This window comes from Bombina bombina, chromosome 3, assembly GCF_027579735.1.
Source record: "Bombina bombina isolate aBomBom1 chromosome 3, aBomBom1.pri, whole genome shotgun sequence".
NCBI lineage: Eukaryota > Metazoa > Chordata > Amphibia > Anura > Bombinatoridae > Bombina > Bombina bombina.
Window position 1 is genome coordinate 259,668,630 of NC_069501.1, and position 21,512 is coordinate 259,690,141.

The window sequence follows — 21,512 nt, forward strand, 5'->3', positions numbered from 1 at the left end:
TATGTCTAATTCACAGTCATGTAGTCTTGTATATCAAAAAGAATAAACAAGGTCCCGGAGTGATGAATTAAAAGCGGTAATCCTTTATTGGATTTTAAAAAGTCTCAATATACAGAAAGCATACATTGGTAGGCTGTGGCTGTGAGGTCTGCTGATGCGTTTCGGCAGTTATGCGGTAGTCATAGCTAATGATCTTACAGTCACACCCTATTTACATAGCTCTGCCAGAGCTGTGATTGGGTAAAACATATATTAAAACAAAGTTTTAGTCATGCCTACTAAGTTAGATCTTGTGATAGCTTCCCCTATATGGGGATTCTCTAGCATATATCCTTTCTAACGCGTCTTACAAAATAGTATATACAAATAGTGGTTCCCCTTTTCCATTGAATTCATGATTAGTACTATTGGTTTTTAATTACTTATAAATCCAATTAGTTTCATACTAATTCATTTTATATGGGTGATCATTCCAATCCCATTACTCTTTTCCATGTAAGACACATAATAGCAATAGTAACAATGGTCTATGTATACCTGCTATACCTTTTAGTCAAATAGCCTGATAACATAGCATTTTCGTAATTATTACATATACAAACATATGTGCGATTATATATCAATATTTGGGGCTAAACCATCCCTCCCTTGCACTCTGTCCCTTATTGTGTCTCAATACCTAATGTACCACCATACACGGTCAGTGTTTCTAGTTATGAGGGGTTTGGGCGGGGGGCGGTTTGGGGAGTTCACTCCCAAAGGTTGATCAGATCGAATTCTGGGTCTGTACATGAAAAAATATATACACAAATACAAACTCAGATATACCTTAAAGAGGTCATTCCCAGAAGTTGATCAGATAAAATTCTGAGTTTAGACCATTTGGAGTCCATGTTTTCAACTTAAAAATACAAAAGGTCTCCTGTCTTGCAAGTGTCTTTTTCTATCCCCTCCTCTACTTCCAAATTGGACCTGTTCAACTATCGTCCATCTGTGTGTGTCTGGTCTTTTTTGGTGAAAGTCCCTAAAATGTCTGACTAATGGTGTAGACAGGGCGCCCAATTTAATGTTGCCAATATGCTCCCTTATCCTTGTTCTGGTGTCCCTTGTAGTCATACCTACATATTGCCGTTCTACAATTGTAGCATTTGTTGTGAGCAAACATCTCTCCTGTCATTTCGCACCTGAATCCATCTCCTAATGACACATATTCACATGCTTTGCATGTGTGATTGTGGCACCTATATACTCCTTTTGTAGTTAGCCATGAGCTGGTTACAGGTGCTGTTGATTTTAGGGCAGTGGGTGAAACCATATTCCCTATTGTAGCGCCCCTTCTGTAGGAGAACTTGCACCCTTTTTCCACTAGGTCTGCCAGATCTTCATCGGCAGCTAACATCTTAAAATGTTTGTTAACTATCCTACAGACCTCATCAAACTGATTGCTATAAGTAGTCAGGAAAAAGGCTTGTTTCGTTGCTTGGGACTGATTTTTTCCCCTTTGTTTATTTCTCCTTTTAAGCAAGTCCTTCTTGTCTAGGATTGCTACAGAGTTCCTTACCCCCTGAACCATGGGTGCTGGATATTCTTTATACTTTAATCTATTCAATAGGGATTCTGATTGCTCTATAAACTGCGATTGTGTGGTACAATGTCTCTTCACTCTGAGCATTTTGGCCCTTCGTGATTGCCTTAAACACTCTGTTCGTATAGATGCTGTTAACATGGAGAATTGTGTTCCTCGTGATGGGTATACTATACATATCTGATTTCACTATCCCTTTTTCCCCATTACTCTCTCCAGCCAATGTAACGTCTAGATAGTTCACCTTGTGTTTCTGAAATTCATAGGTAAGACTAATACCTATATCATTTGAATTTGGCCAATCCACAAAGAGGACAGCTGTGCCCTCATCTCCCCTCCAGACCAGAATCAAAACATCTATATACCTTTTGTAAAAGATAATATTCCACCTAAAGGGGTTGCCCTCTCCAAAGATGTGGGACAGCTTCCACCAACCCATAAATAGGTTGGCATAGGAGGGGGTAAACTTCGCTCCCATTGCTGTCCCACATCTTTGGAGATAGAAAGTCCTTAAACTTAAAACAGTTATGAGTCAAAAGGTATTTCGTCACTCTTAGTATGAATGCACAGCTGCCCTCGTCATACAACATTGATCCATGCAGGAAGAATTTCATGACTTCTAATCCCTTACTGTGTTGAATAGACGTATATAGCACCCTAACATCCACTGTAAGCCATGAGTAGGAGTCTAGCCATTCCATATCCTGGATAATGCCCAAAAACAAAATTTATGCTTACCTGATAAATTTATTTCTCTTGTGGTGTATCCAGTCCACGGATACATCCATTACTTGTGGGATATTCTCCTTCCCAACAGGAAGCTGCAAGAGGATCACCCACAGCATAGCTGTCTATATAGCTCCTCCCCTAACTGCCACCTCCAGTCATTCGACCGAAGACTAGCAAGAGAAAGGAGAAAATATAGGGTGCAGTGGTGACTGTAGTTTAAAAATAAAAAACACCTGCCTTAAAATGACAGGGCGGGCCGTGGACTGGATACACCACAAGAGAAATAAATTTATCAGGTAAGCATAAATTATGTTTTCTCTTGTAAGGTGTATCCAGTCCACGGATTCATCCATTACTTGTGGGATACCAATACCAAAGCTATAGGCCACGGATGAAGGGAGGGACAAGGCAGGCGCTTAAACGGAAGGCACCACTGCCTGTAAGACCTTTCTCCCAAAAATAGCCTCCGAAGAAGCAAAAGTATCAAATTTGTAGAGTTTAGAAAAAGTATGAAGCGAAGACCAAGTCGCCGCCTTACAAATCTGTTCAACAGAAGCCTCATTTTTAAAAGCCCATGTGGAAGCCACCGCTCTAGTGGAATGAGCTGTAATTCTTTCAGGAGGCTGCTGGCCAGCAGTCTCATAAGCTAAGCGGATTATACTTCTTAACCAAAAGGAAAGAGAAGTTGCTGAAGCCTTTTGGCCTTTCCTCTGTCCAGTGTAGACAACAAACAATGCAGATGTTTGACGAAAATCTTTAGCAGCTTGTAAATAAAACTTTAAAGCACGAACCACGTCAAGATTGTGTAAAAGACGTTCTTTCTTTGAAGAAGGATTCGGACACAGTGACGGAACAACAATCTCCTGATTGATATTCTTATTAGATACCACCTTAGGAAGAAACCCAGGTTTGGTACGCAAAACTACCTTATCTGCATGGAAGATCAGATAAGGGGAATCACACTGCAAGGCAGATAACTCTGAAACTCTTTGAGCCGAAGAGATAGCTACCAGAAACAGAACTTTCCAAGATAAAAGCTTGATATCTATGGAATGCAGAAATTCAAATGGAACCCCTTGAAGAACTTTAAGAACTAAATTTAAACTCCATGGCAGAGCAACAGGCTTGATTCTAACTAAAGCCTGACAAAACGCCTGAACTTCTGGAACATCCGCCAGACGCTTGTGCAAAAGAATAGACAGAGCAGAAATCTGTCCCTTTAAGGAACTAGCTGACAATCCCTTCTCCAATCCTTCTTGGAGAAAAGATAATATTCTGGGAATCCTGACTTTACTCCATGAGTAACCCTTGGATTCACACCAATGAAGATATTTACACCATAGCTTATGATAAATTTTCCTTGTGACAGGATTTTGAGCCTGAATTAAGGTATCAATGACCGACTCGGAGAAACCACATTTTGATAAAATCAAGCGTTCAATCTCCAAGCAGTCAGACGCAGAGAAATTAGATTTGGATGGTTGAAAGGACCCTGAAGTAGAAGGTCCTGCCTCAGCGGTAGAGTCCATGGTGGAAGGTATGACATGTCCACCAGATCTGCATACCAAGTCCTGCGTGGCCACGCAGGTGCTATTAAAATCACTGAAGCTCTCTTCTGCTTGATCTTGGCAATCAGACGAGGGAGCAGAGGAAACGGTGGAAACACATAAGCCAGGTTGAAGGACCAAGGCGCTGCTAGAGCATCTATCAGCGCTGCCTTGGGATCCCTGGACCAGGATCCGTAACAAGGAAGCTTGGCGTTCTGACGAGACGCCATGAGATCCAGTTCTGGTTTGCCCCAAAGATGAATCAACTGTGCAAACACCTCCGGATGGAGTTCCCACTCCCCCAGATGAAAAGTCTGTCAACTTAGAAAATCCAAAGATAAAAAATTTTTTAAAACAATACTTGCACCTAGTTCACGTGAGACAAATCAGAAACCAAATTTCATACAAAAAGATTTACAAGGGGGAAAAATATCAGGTTTCTTTCCTTGCTATTCATGCAAGGCATGTACACATAGTGATAAAAGGAAAGTTATTACCATTCCAAATTCAGGAGAAGAAATCACTATTAAGCAATGCATTAGATGCACTACAAAGGGGGTAATTTATATTCTTAAATGCACATGTAATTTGTTTTATTTTGGGGAGACTAAGCGTATGATCAAAGACAGGATAAGAGAACACTTATTATGCATTGAGAAGGGAATAGTAGACACTAATTTATATAGGCACTTCAAATCTGTACATAAGGGCAATACCAAAGATTTAAAGTATTGGGGTATACTTCAAGTTAAGCAGAATTGGAGGGGGGGGAATTTAGAAAAATTTCTGAAAATCAAAGAGGCTGAATTGATTTATAAACATAACACTCTGTTCCCGGCTGGTCTAAATTCTGAACTAGATATTTCCCCATTTTTATTTGACTAATAGCAGCTATGTAATGCACGTTTTTGCACCTTATTATATTACACATATAGTATTAATTTAGACCCACAATATGACTATCTTTACTATGCTCCAAGTACTCACTGTTTTTAATTTTAACTATTGTTTTTTATAAATGTTCTTATTAATTGTTTTTAATTAATTGTTTTTAATAAATGTTTTAGTACATGACTTTAATAAAAATAATTGTATAAATAAACACAATATTAACTATAGGGATCATTTTTAAGGGAGCTCTGTGAAAATTAGTGATAGAGACTACTCTTTTCTATATAGTTGCTTGCCAATACCATCTTAAATATTAAAGACCGCCTTAGGTAATACTCCCAGGTGTGGTATAACCAATGAGAAGCAAGCTACACCTTTAAATGGAGATACACCTGTTGCAGATCATTCATCTTGAGAAAGCCCTGTAAAGGGAGAAACGCATTGATGTACTGCAACAACCACTAAGATTTACTACTTGTACAACCACTAAGATTTACTACTTGTAGCTGGAGCTGCCAAAGTGTTCACTGAGGATTGTGCAAATTCGCTAATATAATTAGCTATTGGAAAAGACTTGCAACTAACTCTCTGAACTCCTAATCAAGTCCGCTCACAGCCTTTATTTTGTACCTTGCGTGCTATCTAGCACTAAGAGCAGGTATCTATCACTGGAGGATTGCTATACCATAGCTAAAAGAGTCACTATTACCGCTGTCGGCTGGTTCCGAATTTGGTCCAATCAGAGAGCCCGTCTGGGACAGCGCCCACATAAGGGACGTCATCGCGCTAACGGCTGTAACTTACCCACAGAGAACATCGAGTGGAAGGTCTGGGGTAAGCCCTTGTTTGCTAGCAAACCAACACGGAATAGAGCAATTGTAAGTGTACACTGGACTATTTCTATTTTGCACCACGAACTCTTTCTGCTATTTGCAATATTTATATGGCGGCAACTTAAGAAGTTTTTACTTACGGAGACGTCCGTTTTTACTTGTTATTATTTTTGTCAATTAAATTGTGTCTCATTTTAGATACGTTATTGTCCTGTCATATTTCCAAGTATCAAACATATTGTCTTAGTTTTTAGCACCTTTAGCTGTAGCGCTCCTGGTTCACTCCCCCTTTTTTAGTAACTTAGAAAATCCGCCTCCCAGTTCTCTACTCCTGGGATATGGATAGCTGATAGATGGCAAAAGGGAACCTCTGCCCATAGAATTATTTTTGAAACCTCCAACATTGCTAGGGAACTCCTTGTTCCCCCTTGATGGTTGATGTAGGCTACAGTCGTGATATTGTCCGACTGAAATCTGATGAACCTGACCGCAGCTAGCTGAGGCCAAGCCTGAAGAGCATTGAATATCGCTCTTAGTTCCAGAATGTTTATCGGAAGGAGTGTCTCCTCCTGAGTCCACAAGCCCTGAGCTTTCAGGGAGTTCCAGACTGCACGCCAGCCCAGAAGGCTGGCATCTGTCATTACTATTGTCCAATCTGGCCTGCGGAAGGTCATACCCTTGGACAGATGGACCCGAGATAGCCACCAGAGAAGAGAATCCCTGGTCTCTTGATCCAGATTTAGTAGAGGGGACAAATCGGTGTAATCCCCATTCCACTGACTGAGCATGCAGAGTTGCAGCGGTCTGAGATGTAGGCGGGCAAACGGCACTATGTCCATTGCCGCTACCATTAAGCCGATTACTTCCATATACTGAGCCACTGAAGGGCGAGAAGTAGAATAAAGAACACGGCAGGAATTTAGAAGTTTTGACAACCTGGCCTCTTTCAGGTAAATCTTCATTTCTACAGAATCTATCAGAGTTCTTAGGAAGGAAACTCTTGTGAGAGGGGATAGAGAACTCTTTTCTTCATTCACTTTCCCCCCATGCGACCTCAGGAATGCCAGAACAATGTCTGTATGGGACCTGGCGATTTGAAAATTCAACACCTGTATTAGAATGTCATCTAGGTAAGGGGCTACTGCTATACCCCGCAGCCTTAGGACCACTAGGAGTGACCCCAGAACCTTCGTAAAGATTCTTGGTGCCGTAGCTAACCCAAAGGGAAGAGCCACAAACTGATAATGCCTGTCTAGGAAGGCGAACCTGAGAAAGCGATGATGATCTCTGTGTATCGGAATGTGCAGATAAGCATCCTTTAAGTCCACGGTAGTCATATATTGACCCTCCTGGATCATAGGTAGGATGGTTCGAATAGTCTCCATCTTGAAGGATGGGACCCTGAGAAATTTGTTTAGGATCTTGAGATCTAAGATTGGTCTGAAGGTTCCCTCTTTTTTGGGAACCACAAACAGATTTGAATAGAAGCCTTGCCACTGTTCCTCCCTTGGAACTGGGTGGATCACTCCCATAACTAGGAGGTCTTGAGCACAATGTAAGAATGCCTCTCTCTTTATCTGGTTAGCAGATAATTGTGAGAGGTGAAATCTTCCTTTTGGGGAAGAAGCTTTGAAGTCCAGAAGATATCCCTGGGACATGATTTCCAACACCCAGGGATCCTGGACATCTCTTGCCCAAGCCTGGGCGAAGAGAGAAAGTCTGCCCCCTACTAGATCCGTTACCGGATCGGGGGCTGATCTTTCATGCTGTCTTAGAGGCAGCAGCAGCAGGTTTTTTGGCCTGCTTTCCTTTGTTCCAAGCCTGGTTAGGTCTCCAGACCGGCTTGGACTGGGCACAATTTCCCTCTTGTTTTGTATTAGAGGAAGTTGAAGCTGCGCCACTCTTGAAGTTTCGAAAGGCACGAAAATTAGGCTGTTTGGTCCTTAATTTGTTGGACCTATCCTGAGGAAGGGCGTGACCTTTTCCTCCAGTAATATCAGAAATGATCTCCTTCAGTCCAGGCCCGAATAGGGTCTGCCCCTTGAAGGGAATGTTGAGAAGCTTAGACTTTGAAGTAACATCAGCTGACCAGGATTTAAGCCATAGCGCTCTACGCGCCTGAATAGCAAAACCTGAGTTCTTAGCCGTTAGTTTGGTTAAATGAACAACGGCGTCAGAAACAAATGAATTGGCTAGCTTAAGAGCTTTAAGCTTGTCAAGGATATCATCCAATGGGGTTTCTACGTGTAGAGCCTCTTCTAGAGACACAAACCAGAAGGCCGCAGCAGCAGTGACAGGGGCAATGCATGCAAGGGGCTGGAGAATAAAACCTTGTTGAATAAAAATTTTCTTAAGGCAACCCTCTAATTTTTTTGTCCATTGGATCTAGAAAAGCACAACTGTCCTCGACAGGGATAGTTGTACGCTTCGCTAGAGTAGAGACTGCTCCCTCCACCTTAGGGACCGTTTGCCACAAGTCCCGTGTATCGGCATCTATGGGAAACATCTTTTTAAAAACAGGAGGGGGAGAGAACGGTACACCTGGTCTATCCCATTCCTTAGTAATAATTTCTGAAAACCTCTTAGGTATTGGCTTAGGTATAAACATCAGTGTAAACAGGCACTGCATAGTATTTATCCAATTTAAACAATTTCTCTGGGACTACAATGGCGTCACAGTCATCCAGAGTTGCTAAAACCTCCCTGAGCAACATGCGGAGGTGTTCAAACTTAAACTTAAATGTAGACATATCAGAATCAGGTTGAAGTGTCTTCCCTGAGTCAGAAAAATCACCCACAGATAGAAGCTCTCCTTCTTCGGCTTCTGCACATTGTGAGGGTATATCGGACATAGCTACTAAAGCGTCAGAGAGCTCCGAATTTGTTCTAGCCCCAGAGTTGTCTCGCTTTCCTTGTAACCCTGGCAGTTTGGACAATACCTCTGTAAGGGTATGATTCATAACTGCCGCCATGTCTTGTAAAGTATAAGCAATTGGCGTGCTAGATGTACTTGGCGCCCCTTGAGCGGGAGTTATAGGCTCTGACAGGTGGGGAGAGTTAGTCGGCATAACTTCCCCCTTGTCAATTTTCTCTGGTGATAAATCTTTTAAAGCCAGAATATGGTCTTTATAACTTATAGTAAGATCAGTGCATTTGGTACACATTCTAAGAGGGGGTTCCACAATGGCTTCTAAACATAATGAACAAGGAGTTTCCTCTATGTCAGACATGTTTAACAGAATAGTAATGAGACCAGCAAGCTTGGAAAACACTTTAATTAATGTGAAAAAGCAGATTATAAAAAACGGTACTGTGCCTTTAAGGGAAAAAAACAAACACAAAAACTGCAAAACAGTGAAAAAACAGTTAACTCTATGAAATTTTTACAGTGTATATAATAGACTAAAATAGCATTGCACCCACTTGCAAATGGATGATTAACCCCTCAGGCTCAAAAACGAAGCAGAAAAACGGTAAAACCGTTATAAACAGTCACAAGCAAACTGCCACAGCTCTACTGTGGCTCCTACCTTCCCATAAAACGACTTTTGCAGGCACAAAAACCCTTTACAAAGGCCCAATATGTCAGGGGACTCCTTCAGGGAAGCTGGATGTCTCAGAATGTAAAAACAACTGCGCAATTAGAGCGCGAAAATTGGCCCCTCCCACCATGCACTCAAAGTCAGAGGGCCTTAAACTATTCCTAGGAGTAAAATAACAGCCATGTGGAAAACTAGGCCCCAAACAAAGATTTATCACCTCAGTAAAAAACGTTCTTTATATAAATACAAACGTTTTACATACTAAGCCATAATAGAAAGTAATATGAAAATTACTTTTTACTACAAGCATGATGCCAGTCGTTTATTAAATCACTGCAATCAGGATTACCTTAACTATATCAGGCACTGTCAGCATTTTCTAGTTCTTATCATCCTCTAGAAAATAATATACTGAACATACCTCAGGGCAGTTAATTCTGCAGGCCATTCTCCCAGCTGAAGTTTCCTCATACTCTTCAGTTATGTGTGAGAACAGCAGTGGACCTAAGTTACAACCTGCTAAGATCATCAAAAACCTCAGGCAAATTCTTCTTCTAATTTCTGCCTGAGGTAAAAAACAGTACAACGCCGGCACCGTTTAAAAATAACAAACTTTTGATTAAAGATAAACTACACTAATTCACCACATCTCTCTAGCTACTTCCCTTGTCGAGAGCTGCAAGAGAATGACTGGGGGTGGCAGTTAGGGGAGGAGCTATATAGACAGCTCTGCTGTGGGTGATCCTCTTGCAGCTTCCTGTTGGGAAGGAGAATATCCCACAAGTAATGGATGAATCCGTGGACTGGATACACCTTACAAGAGAAAGGTGTTTTGTATCCCTTGGCACTTAGCCAGATATATTGGGTCTGGTCGTCTAGTTGTCGAAGGGCTTCCTGTACAAAATACCCCCTATCCATTATAACAATTAACCCCCTTTTATCAGCTGATCTGATTACAAGATTCCTGTTTTCTTTGAGGGACAATAGTGCCTCTCTCTTTCCTCGATAAGTTTGATCTGCTTTTTTGTGGGGTCAGGTCATTCCTTAGACATTTGAGTTCTGTGAGGTCTCTTTCCACCCTCTTTTGGAAGGCAACTATAGTTTCTCCCCGATTATGAATCGGGTAAAAATTGGACCTGTTCTTAGTGTGGGAAGGCATTCGTCTCTCCTACTTCAACAGTGGACCCTTCCTGATAGAGTGTTTCTAATGCTACTCTATCACAATCCTCAGTGAAATCCAGATTATGCTCAGAATCCAGAACGTCCTGTGTATCAACTTGTTGGTGCTCTTCTGAATGACTATGTTTATGGAACTTGTATAGTGTTATGTTTCTTATCATTTTATTCACATCCAATAATGTGTTAAAAAGATTAAAATTATTGGACAGTACAAAACCCAGCCCCAAACTCAAGACCTTCTCTGTCTTTGATAGTGGGTCTAGTGGAGTTAGTTTGTGAGTTATTAGTGTTCAAGTGAACCACAGATTGTTGCCCTATTACCCTCTGTGGGTGGGTGTTAATCTCTCTAAATGTAATTGGTCCACTCCATTGTTCCTCCCCTCCTGATCCTGAGTAGTCATTATTGGACTCTGCCTCCGTGTCTGAGAATCTGACATGCCTGTTATTTCCAGATCTATTCCTTCTATTACATCTGCCTCTTCTATTGCTTGTGGGTATACCCTGGTCACCCCCCTTCTGTATTGGGATTGCTCTCTTTTATTCCAAACGTACACTCTATTGCAGTCGTAGTCGGACTGATCACGTAAATATTTCTTATGTTTGATCTCCATTAGAAACGCTTTGGCTTCCGCTGATTTTTGCAATATAGTGTCAAATCTGGAATAATCTGGCATTTGACATCTCCTATTTAATTCAGTTTGTAAAGTATTAATCTGTATTGATACATCACCCAAAGATTTTGTTTTGAACTCTATTATTAAGAAGATGAGTGCTAAGGAACAGTCCAATAAGGCATTGTTCCACCGTCCAATAAAGTCAGCATCCTCAGTCACAAAGGTGGGGAACTTATTTATTTGGAGGCCCCTAGGTATTATTCCCATACTATGATATCGTTTAAGGATCTGTATGTCCCATTTAATCTTATTCTTCCTAATTAGGAGGGACTCAATATCCGCAAAGAGACTGCTCAATGAAAAAAAGTGTTTTATCTGTTGAAAAAAACTATCAAAATCTTGTGTGTTCCCATCTCTCTCATCAGCAGAGATCAGGGAATAGAAAGTATGAGTTTCTCCTTCTATTCGTTAGGGGCTTTCAACAGTGTATGATAGTATAGAACTATTGATGTTGAAAGAGTGCTGGATATATAATAAGATAGTGTGTAATGTTATGGGTTCCCAGTATGACTTAAATGTATATACATACATAACAAAATAATCTCAAATAGGATCCAGTTTTGCAATATTGTCATGTCCCATTTAAATTCACCTTAGACAGAAATCCCCACTTCAAGGTCAGCACTACAAGATGTAGGGACCCCAAAAACTCACTTTTTAATGAGAAAATATCAAAACCAGTTCTGTGTGCTAGAGCTAGTGGGGAATTAAAGATATATATGGGTGAATAGTTGATCCCTATTACCAACAAATGTAGATAGTTAGTGCTTCATCTCCAAAGGATGATATATTAAATATTCAACTGCTTTCCTGCTAGTGATTCATATAAAACATATCAATTAATATATACCCCTAAAGGTTATATTGGACATAAATACACGTGCAGATATATTTACTGGCCCACTCTTTGTTGCTACATTATAGAGATGTGCTCAGTATCCAGTTCTCACTTTGTATTATTACTGAGTCCAAACACACTGTGAGATTAATGATTTCCACTGGTTATACTGCTGGCTTAAAATGGGTCCTTATAATCTCCCCTTATGTTTTACTTTTAGTACAGGAGAGGGACCAATACGCCATACAGTTGTGGGTGTATGTGCAAGTCCAATAAAGGGTGTTTGTACAGTCCCAATATCACTCGATTTTTCTCTCAAATGTAGTCTTGTATATCACACTTACACAGATAAACACTTCCCAATCTCGGTCTCCTGTATTCTGTAAGTGTTGAAACACAAAAGAGGGCACCTCATGTGCACATCAATAGATTAATCAATAGTCATCAAGAAATAGAGCACAGGGTACTCACATTTGGTAGCAGCACCCCAATATGCTGATGGAAACATTCTGGAGACTCACAGTGCTCCAGCTCACTGATCATTGGATGCTGGAAATCCCAAGGAAGCAGTATCTCGTCCGATGGTAGTGTAAAATATGAACTTAATAACCAGTTGCTAATGTAAAAACAAATGTAATAAAATCAAAGTAAAAAAGTACACAATAATGATAAGTGTTCAGAGAACACAATAGAACCCCCTCATCTACTACACGTTTCTCATGTCTGTTTCATGTCTCTTATTTGGCACACTTTTCATCATGAAGAAAGGTGTGCCAAATAAGAGAGGGAAAATTATTTTTCTGGTTAATATATTTAGCTAAGGACTACTAAAAGTTGAAATATGAACTCATGCCACAATTTTGATTAGACCTTTAACCACACATAATCGATAGACACGGAGCGGACTTGAATGAGAACTATGAACAAAAGACTACTCGTTTGTGAACTTCATAAGAGACTTTCTCTGATTGCTCTTGAAAAAGACGGCATAGTCTGTTAAAACACATTGAGTAAAATAAAGCTACACTTTCTATGTTTGAAATGAAAGAAGCTTTCATTTTTGTTTTCACTAAAGGAGCCAATCTTCTTACTATTATCCTGTGAGTATCTTCCATTTTGATACGAACAGTGTGCTGGAAAACTACACTATTATACCATTCCTTTGTAGTGACTCAAGAGGAACAAGCAGCTGAAAATACCCTGTGAAATTGAAATCCAACAGGACAAACAACCCCTTGTGGACCAGAGCCTCCCTAAACTTTACGCATATTTCAGTCTTTGGAGAGATGTTTGGATGGCAGCGGATCAGAGGGGAGTATTTAATCATATTGTTCCTACAAACTTTACCAATTTTTTTTTTTTTGTCTCTGGAGATTTAGAGGGCTGCAGGTGAGCTGGGGCATGTGTGACACAAGTTAATGGGGAGGAACTGCCTGTGAGGCTGTGCATGCAGCAAGTATTCTGTTTTTTTTTTTTTTTGCAAGGCTTTATTGATATAATTCAAATATAACATTACAGGTTCCACAAGACATGTAAGGTTGTAAACAGGAGCATAATTTAGACTGTTAAGTAACAGATAAAAGTCTTTATGGTGTTTTTTCGGTATTCCTTGAGGTCTCGGGTAGCTGATGAGTCCCATGAGACTGTTGTAGTAGTATGCTTTCTTCTCCCAACCTAACACAGAGGGTTGGTTTCAGAGTAGATACATTTATTCCTGTAAGTTATTTCTACCTTGCTGGGTATATTTTTAATTTTTACAGATCCTATTGTAGTTTAAATCATTGACCTTGGTGAGCATGTACATACTTAACAATAACAATGATTACAGTTTATTTCTTACACAGTTAGGGGGGGGGGAGGCTAAAGGAGGGGGGGGGTCTGGGTATGAGGGGGGAAAGGGATTCATCTTGTTAGGAGGGGGGGAGGGGAAGGAAGAGAGTAAGGTGAGGTGGAGGGAGGATAAGAATGTTTTATGGACCGCCACGGGTGAGAGCAGGTAAAGCCCCAAGTTGGGGTTTGTGACTGTGTGTATGTCCTGTATAGTGAGGGTTAGGGGTAGTGAGACTTATTCAGATCGGTGTGTCATTCCATGTTAGACACATGTATTCATGCAAGTCAGGTCTCCCAGTCTTGATGTAGTGGTATCTTTCAAGTTGTAGGTGTGTTGTGACAAGGCTTTCCCATTCTAGTATGGAGGGTATTGTCGGTGTTTTCCATTTTTTGGGTATTAGAGCCTTAGCTCCATTGATCATGGTAAGGAATAGGGACTTGTCATGTTGGTGATTGAAATCCGGGAGGTCTAAGTAAAGTAGGATAGAGGCAGTTGGTTGTATAGAGAGGTGGAGTTTCCTGTTAATTCTATCAAATACCTCGTTCCAGTAATCCCTTATTTTGGGGCAATCCCACCATATGTGCAACATGGTGCCCAATGCCCCACAGCCTCTCCAGCATTTTCCCGTAGTATTGGGGTATATCTTTTTGATTCTGTAAGGAGTCAGGTACCACCTGCTTAGGAATTTATAATGGATTTCTTGGGTTCTAGCTGAAACTGAGCATTTTTTTGTTATGTCAAATACTCTATGCCATTCTTTGGGTTTGTATTCTCGTCCCAGTTCCCTGTGCCATCCCTGCGTGAACATAGGAAGGTCTTGTAGGCCGCTGCTTTGTAGGATAGTGTAAAGTTGAGAGATCAGGTGTTTTGGTGGGGTGCTTAAGATGCAGAGGTTTTCAAAGGGTGTGATTGCTCTGAATAGTGATGTTTTGTGCCTGTGTGTTGACACATAGTGTATGAGCTGTGCGCAGTGGAACCAAGAGGCAAAAAGCTCCGGGTCCCAGTCTCTTAGGTCTTGTTGTGATTTTAGTCTGTTGTTAGAGAGAGCGTTGCTTATCGCCAGTTTATTTAGAGATGGGAATTCCCCATTCTGTCTCGCAGGTGTTTGAATGTTTGTGGCTGGGTTCCCTCTAATTGGGGTGAGTGGTGATATCGGTGTCGATATGTGGGTTTGGGTAGCCGTTATCTTGTCCCAGACTTTCATAATCTCTTTAAGAAGCGGGTATAGTTGTTGGTGTGTAGGTCAGTGTTTATGTGGGATCCACGCCAGGGATCCCACATTAGAGTATTGGAGGATTTCTGAGTCCAATCTTATCCAGGCCTTGTGGGCAAGATTTTGGCTCCACTCCACTATGTGCTGTAACAAGATAGCCTGGCTATAGGTGTGTAGGTTGGGTAGGCCAGTCCCTCCCTGCGACTGGGGTCTGTATAAGGTGTTCCTGTTTATTCTGGGTTTAATTCCCTGCCAAACAAAGTCCTCTATAGCTTTTTGGATGTGGTGTATATGTGGGGTAGCTGGTGGTAATGGGATAGTTTGAAGGATGTATAAAATGCGGGGTAAAACATTCATTTTTACTATGTTAATTCTACCTATCCATGAAAAGGATTTTTTCCGCCATCCTGAGAGATCTGCAATTATTTCCTCTTTGATGTTTTTATAATTAGCCTCTATTATTTCGGGCAGGGTCTGTCTGAGAGTGATCCCCAAGTACCGGAGTTCCCTATGTACAACTCTAAGGGGGCAAGTGGTAGCTATGCGGTTAAAGTTTTCTTTTGACTCATTGATATTAAGAAGCTCAGATTTGCTGAGCTTTAGATGGAAGTTGGAGACAACACCGTATCGCTCCATTTCCCTCAACACCTCGGGTAAGGAGTGTAGCGTATTTGTGAGTGTAATCAGTATGTCATCCGCGTACATAGCTAGTTTGTATTCAGTGTTATGTACCACAATGCCTGAGATATCTGGGTTCAGCCTGATTTTGCTGGCTAGGGGTTCTATTGAGATAGCAAACAGGATGGGGGAGAGCGGGCATCCCTGCCTGGTCCCGTTCGAAATTGGAAATGTATCTGATAGGACTCCGTTTACATAGACTTTGGCGTTTTGGGGATGAGTATAGGGAGGTGATCCATCCCATAATTCCAGGGCCAAAGTTCATTTTCTGAAGCGTGGAAAGCATGAATGACCAGTTGACTCGGTCAAACGCCTTCTCCGCGTCTGTTGAGGGTGAGAGGGATAGATGTTATTTTGGCGTGGGAAATTAGCTGAAGAACTTTGAGTGTGTTATCTCTTGCCTCTCTGTGCGGGATGAATCCCGTCTGATCTGTTGAGATCAATTGCGGTAGGAATTTATTGAGTCTGTTTGCGATTAGTTTGGCCAAGATTTTGATATCAGAGTTTAGTAGGGAGATTGGGCGGAAATTTTCTGGTTTAGTGGGAGGCTTGCCGGGTTTGGGCAATACTACTATATGTGCTTGTAACATGGAACCAGGCAGGGACGCCCCCCCCCTTGGGTTGTGTTTAATAAGTCTAGTAGGTGAGGAGCTAGAATAGGGGCAAATTTTTTGTAATACTTGGAGTTTAGGCCGTCAGGGCCCAGGCTTTTACCCGATGGAAGATTTTTTATAGTTTGTAAAATTTCAGTTATAGTGAAGGGCTCATCTAATGAGGTCTTGTCCATCTCCGAAAGGGATGGCAGCTTCACTCTCGACAAGTAATCCTGTATCTGGTGTGTGTCCTCCCTATCATTCTGTGAGCCTGTTGCACTGGCTATGCTCGTGCGGATGTTATAGAGTGATTCATAATATTCCCTGAATGTATTTGCTATACTTTTCGCATCATGGTGAGTGTTATTTTCTGAGTCTTTAATCTCATGGATGTACGTTTTGAGTTTCTTACATGCCAGGGCTCTGGCTAACAGTTTACCTGCTTTGTCGCCTTGTTCATAAAATGTCTGGTTTAGGAAAAGTGCCTTTTTTTGTTGTTCTACTTCTAGATGAAGTGATAATTCTGTTTTAACTTTCGTCAGGTCTGCCAGGAGGGCAGTGTTTGTGGGATTGTTTTTATGTTGGTGTTCTAGGAGAGATATTCTAGTTAGTATGGAGTGGAGTTTTTCCCTTTTGAGTCTATTCTGTCTAGCCCTTATTTTTATGAGTTCCCCTCGGATTACGCATTTGTGCGCTTCCCATATAGTGGATGATGGTAGAGTGTCTGTTTTATTTAGGTGAAAATATTCTTGCAGTGATGTAGTGAGGTCTGCCTCTGTGACAGGGTCATCTAGCAGTGTATCATCAAGTTTCCACACATGGGCATTTAATGGGGATTCTGGCCAGTGAATCGTGCAAGACACAGGGGCATGGTCTGACCATGTGATATTCTGTATGGTACAGTCTGATATGGTAGTAAGGCCTAGAGTATCCGTGTAAATGTAATCTATTCTAGTGTATTTATTGTGGGGATGGGAGTAGAAGGTAAAGTCCTTAGTGTTTGGATGTGTAACTCGCCATACATCGTGTACAACCACCTCCCTTAAGTATTGTGTTATCAGCTTTAACGTTCTGGGTGTTATGCTGGAGGAGCCATCAGAGGTGTCAAGACTGGGGTCTATTGGGATATTAAAGTCTCCCCCGATAAAGAGTGCGCCTTTTTGTATTTCAAGGATTTTTTGCATCATCCGTTTAAGGAATTGAGCTTGTGCTGTGTTGGGGAAGTAGAGATTTATTAATGTTACTGGTCTGTTATATAAGAGGCCCACAATCATAATGTAATGGCCTTCGGGGTCTTTTTCAATTTGTATAGGGCTGAAGGGAATTTTCTTGTGGAATAGGATGCCCACTCCACCTTTTTTGGTTGGCCCTGATGCGAAATATGCTTGGGTGTAATGTTTTTGGAACCACTTGGGTTCGCGGCCCTTTTTAAAGTGAGTTTCTTGGAGTAGAACTATGTCTCCTCTCATTCTTTGGAGTTCGGTGAGTGCTATCGCCCTCTTATTTGGGCCGTTCAGGCCTTTTACATTGACCATGATCAGTTCTATACCCCGGGGCATGGAGCGTGTCTTATGGTCTGGCATAGCGTCGGTTGGTGGCAGCAAGTATTCTGTTTAATCACTCAGAACAGGTCTAGGCAGTGTCTCCTTGCTGTACCTTCTCTGAGTGATCAATGTTTAAACTGCCACAAATCAGAAGAAAAAACACTCACAAACAGCTACTCTATACTAGGTAAGAAGCTGTGCTGATTTGTTGTAAAAGAGGGGGGATTACTTGTCTACTACTATAGATAATTTATTCTTGCATCTTTGCATTATTTAGTCTGACAGTAATCTTTTTATGTATCGTCTGCAGCTTATTGATTTTAGCATGAGTTTTATACACACAACTTCCTACACACAGTGCAAAAATATGAACATTTCTGTCAGACTTAATAAAACAAAAATCAATTTGCCCCAACAGCTCACGCAGTCCGGTGCTGTGCATAATCACACAGTAAGATCAGCTGCACGGAGTGTTTGTTGTGTCTCTCCTCCTGTTTATAGTAATTTGACACACTGTAGCCTAGCTCCTCCCCTGCACCTTTGCCCTCAGAGTGTCATTAAGAGTCCAGGATAACTTAGGAAGAATTGCTGCTAGCTATTAGGGCAATGTATCTAAGGTAGTTTTGTGTCACTTCAAGTGGAACGAAATTGCAATTGTGCTAGCACAATCATCCTTTACGCTTCAATCCTTTCCACGATCTCAGAGCTGTGGTTCTGAAACTAAAAACTTGCACAAAACATGGATGTGCATGCGGAAAATTAAGGGCAAGATTACATATGCTGCACAAGCTTCAGCTCAACTGCTGAAACCCGCGCCATCTGTAATGTCATGTTTTTTTTAATTTAGGGATTTATTGGGCACTCTTAAAAGAGCTGAATGCCCTTTTAAGGGCAGTAAAAGAGCTGAATGCCCTTTTAAAGGCAATGCCCATACAATGCCCCTTTAGGGGCAATGGGTAGTTTAGGATTTTTTTAGTGTTTTTTTATTTTGGGGGGTGCAGGGTTTTACTGTTAGAGGGGGGACTTAGTGTTTTTTAAGGTAAAAGAGCTGTTTAACTTAGGGCAATGCCCTACAAAAAGCCTTTTTAAGAGCTATTGGTAGTTTAGCATTAGATTAGGGGGTGTTTTTATTTTGGGGGAGCATTTTTATTTTCATAGGGATTAGGTTTCATTTTTTATAGTGTAATATATATGCGGCGCTGTATATGTGATACCAAAACCGCGTAAAAATCCGACGTCATACTTTTTGGATCCTCCTTCACATATAGTCATATCTCAGTCCTGACGAGGCCCCTGCTTTCGCTCAACATTGTGGGGCGAAACGTGCGTCGACTGACACAAACAGCTAAAGAGGTTTTAGAAGCCCGGCGAAATAAGTACACAGGCAACTATACTTTATCCACCACAGTCGGGGTCTATATGAGCAACGAGACACGAGTCACGACTATATGTGAAGGAGGATCCAAAAAGTATAAGACGTCGGAGGCTGTTTTCCCGGTCCTGTTAAAGTGCCTGAAAGGAAATACCTGGTCTTCACTGACCGCAACACTCTGTAAGGCTGCATTTGTCATCGGTTCAAGCAACAATTAAACTTGATTGTAACAACGCCTAACACCTTCTCATGCTGGCTAAAGAGGACGCTCTTACCTCGATTTATTAGCTAGCTGTACCTGATGTATTCATCGGATGGAAGCAGGATCAAGCTTACAATACCTTGAAATTCAAACCTTCAACTCCTGGAGGATTTTTTCACCTTGTGTCTCAGCCTTGATTTAATGACTTTGAGCTCCTTAAGGCCCTGTTTGCCTATATACCTCAAGGAGGACATTACCCATCATACCATTCAGGTCGTATAACAACATGCCTTTGGTGTTATCTTTTTTTAACAGTATTATCACTACTTGTTACATATATATCCTATAAGTGTTACCATTATGGAATGCTATCCTTTGGTTGTTGCTACTTAATACTACTTAAACCTGTTAGTAATTTACTCCAGTAGTTGCTATCCACTGCAGTGGTATAATTTCTTAGCTTACTGGTTTGACACATTGCTTTATGCCTTTTCTCAGTGATGTTTTTATCTGTAAATAAAACTGTTGTATTTTCCTGTGCCTGTGTGCACTTGTTTGGTGGTCATTAAGAATCTCCCAGCCATATATCTATGTTTTAGATTAAATAAAGGGAAACCATTCTCTATTGAGTGCTGCAATCCCACACCTATTCACAGTATCTCATATAGCTCTACTGTGCCATATTCTCTTTCTAAATGATTCTGAATTAATATATATATATATATATATATATATATATATATATATATATATATCTTATTATTAAAATATAATTAACTCCTACTGCAATATTGCTATTATTATTTAATGGGTTCACATATTATTTCTCTGCCTGAATTTGATGCTGTGATGTAACAATAACCATATGCCCAGAATATGTTCCAGAGACTGGTATTGTCAATATTATGGGGTAGGTGTAAGAGCTTGGTGCTGTTATCTGTATTAAAAGCTATGGATAAGTCTAAATTATACTATTTCTATGGGTGTGTTTTGTGTTTTGATCATAGAACTGAGTGGGCGGAGATCATGAATACACAGCTTATTTGGAATATACAAGGAGAGTATTTAAGTTTAATTCATTTTACTATTGTACTATTTGTAAAAATAGAAAAACAATTTATTTACTGTTTTGAGGAATTTCTTGGTCACTCTTTTTGTCAATGTTATAGTTGAACATGCCCAGTTCTAATGACAATAAACTTTTTTTTTATTTTATTTTTTTAATAAAACTTAAAAAAATGGTATGAGACAAAGGGGAGGGAGTAGTAAATATAGTGTATGTCTTTATAGTGTGACTTTTTTATTATTATTATTATTATTATTATTATTATTATATTTAAGCCATGTTGCCTTCAGCAAGTCTCATGGTTCTTGAGGGTTCCACCTATGCACTTACCTTGCAGTACCCAACTTCTAATTGAAGGCACCCATGCAACCTGTGAAAGTAACACAACTAACACCCAACCTCTAGATCTACTAGCGGCCAAGTCCATAATCCCCACAAAAGTTTTTTGGGCTTTTTTTTAGTTACAACTGGGGCCACTGCATCATTATAAACTGCCATTAACCAGTGGATTACATTAAAAAAGCAAAATCAGCAATAAAAAAACACAGTTCAATGGGTCACTATTGTTAGACTTCATTAAATTTCACGAACACAGATAACATTTTTTTTTGTTTTGTTTTTTTAAAAATCCCCTTTTAATTTTTTTATTTTTTTTGGATTTCAAAATAGTTTTATTGAGAGATATTGCAATTGAAATTACAAACATTTTCAAAGTGGTATATCAGTGATATAGTACAGTATATGCAATGACAGCAAATCAATCCAATATAAGGTAAATCAAAATTCTAAATCATAACTTTTACAGGCAGCTCCACAACTCTTTAAAAGTGAAAAACAGCAGAACTATTCTTTATCGTTTATTATTTAGGTGTTACGGTAGGTCAGAAGAATGTCAGGGGGGGGGGGTAGGAGGGGTATCTGTTTTGGCTTTTCATAAATAAACAGTAATCAGGGATGGTGCCTAACAGAGGTTAAATAGTCTTCCCAAATAAAGGAGATAGATAAGTAGTCATCTAGTCTTTTCATGGTAGCGTAACGATACCTCTCAAGTAGTAATGCAGAAGAGACTAAGGGCTAGATTTATCATAGGCTAGGCGAACTCTGTATGTTCTTCAACTGTAACTGAGCCCCAGCTCGCCTCTGGAGAGGCGCACATGTGCGCCTAAATTTATCAAAAAAATAGTCGTAACTTTGC